Source organism: Haplochromis burtoni, unplaced genomic scaffold (assembly GCF_018398535.1).
Source record: "Haplochromis burtoni strain Fernald_Lab_line unplaced genomic scaffold, NCSU_Asbu1 Contig_347, whole genome shotgun sequence".
In the NCBI taxonomy this organism is placed as follows: Eukaryota; Metazoa; Chordata; class Actinopteri; order Cichliformes; family Cichlidae; genus Haplochromis; species Haplochromis burtoni.
The window spans coordinates 593,124-595,316 of record NW_024582708.1 but is presented as its reverse complement, the minus strand read 5'-3'; positions in this window follow the sequence as shown (position 1 = coordinate 595,316).

The following is a 2,193-nucleotide window of genomic DNA, read 5'->3' as shown; positions in this document are numbered from 1 at the left end:
TGCTCGTTACCACAATAATAACGTAGTTACTGTAACGCGTTACTTAATAACGCGTTAGTCCCAACACTGCTTATTTATTTACTACTAAAAAGGAAGTAACAAACGAGAACCAAGACACGTGAACTTAATACAGAGACGGGAGATAAACATGAAGACATGATTGACTGGGGAGACAGAGAAAGGGAACACAAAAGATAATAACTAAAAATGACATAATTTAATGAAAATCACAGACTGGAAACAAAGGGAAACTAACAAAAAACTAGAACCTGTGACCTGGAAATATAGATAATAAAAATCTGAGATACTAGGAATATAGCACATAAACACAATCAATCAATCAAACACACACAAAGAGAACAAAACCAAAACTCAGTCACAATTAAAAGCTAGGGAGTCAAGATGTGTTTTCAGATGAGATTTTAAAATGTCAAGGGTTTGGAGAGATCCTAATTTAAATGGGCAGACTGTTCCATAGTGTAGTCACAGCAATCGCAATGGCCCATTCTCCTCTGTGTTTAGCTTAAAACCAAAACTCACCATAACCTAGAATGAATCTAAAGACCTGACAGCATCCTTGTTACATGTCATCAGTAGTTGTTCAACATATTAGTCCACTAGATGCATTAACACAACCTACAGGACAGGGGCAGCTTGTTATAGTGTCTCACTTCAAAATTCTATGGAAAACTCAGGCTGTTATCATAAAAAGCTAATGCTATTGTCTAATAAAATTATCTAATAAAATTATTGCTACTGCTAATTTCCTTAACTTAGTGTTTTTGCAGCAGAAAGTTAACACATGAAAAACGATCTGCTTTTTAGAGGCTACTCTGTTTCATCTTATTATGTTTCACATTTCATGTTTCATATTTTTATCAAATATTGTGCCCAACATTCTGAAAACACAGTAAACAATCCAATAAACTTTTTGGTTCTTTTAAAAGTTATTTGGGTTGAAAAGCAGCTTTAGTCAGCAGATTTTCTCTTGACAGCAAAGGTTTACTAGTTGTTGTTGCAACACTGTGACAGCACCATCGTGCTTTGTGTGCCTTCAGGAAAAGTTTGTTGCCATCTGGAAGTTTTTCTCAATAGTGATGTCAGAATTGAAATGGCACAGAGGACCCCTTCAGCAGACAGATGAAGCACACAGTAGACAGTAAATTCTCTAAAACCAGTATATTTAAGGCGTATAATTTCAAGTAATTTAATTAGAGGCTGTTTTACAGTTCACCATGTATGTGTACATAGTGGGACACTAACTAACACCCTGCTGAACATGTTTAGAACAAATAAATCTCAAATCAAGACTAAACTTACCATCAGCAGTGCAAACACGGGCAGAGCTTCAGACAATTCTTCTTACTTGATGTCTGTCTTCTTCTAATTTCACCACAAGCCACAGTTTACTCTGTCCAACTCTGTAAAAAGGCTGTGGTCTGAAAACATCTTAATGTGGAAGCCTGACAGTCAATCGAGGGATTGCAGTATTGCTAAATGTGTGCAGAGGGAAACGAATTAAAACCTTGTATCTCCATAGAGTCATCTCTACTGGACCTCAAGAAAAACAAATTCTATTTTTACAGACTGAAAGCTTTTGTTTTTAACATTTCAGTGGTTTGTCTATTCCAAAGACTTGGGTTGACATTTCCCATCATAACACCATAAGGTTTTAATGAGAACCACGAAAACAGTCTGCTCTGTGCTGGACTAAAGCAGATTCTAGAATCCCAAAATTATTAGTTTTCACAGTTCGGTCACATCACTGATTTTATTTTGTCAAACTAACAGTCCAAGTCTAAATAATTTGTATGACTCTTGATTCATTGTAAACATTATATTGATTGGTTGATGCCATTAGAGAAAATCTGTTATTAAATTAAAATTAAAAGCAGTGGCATAGAATAGGAGGTAGCTGAGGAGGTAGGGCAGGTCACCTACCAATTTGACGGTTGGTGGTTCAATTCCTGGTTGCTCTGGTCTGCATGTCAAATATCCTTGGGCAAGATACTAACCCCAGGTTGTTCTCCAGTGTGTTCACTGGAGCATAAACATGTGTGAGTTAGATAAAAGGTATATGGAGGTAGGAATGTGTGAATGCAGCAGGTTGTATAAAGTGCTCAGGTGGAATAGAAAAGCTGTATATGAGAACCAAAATTCTAAAAAGGAAATTGTTTAAATACAGCTGAATCC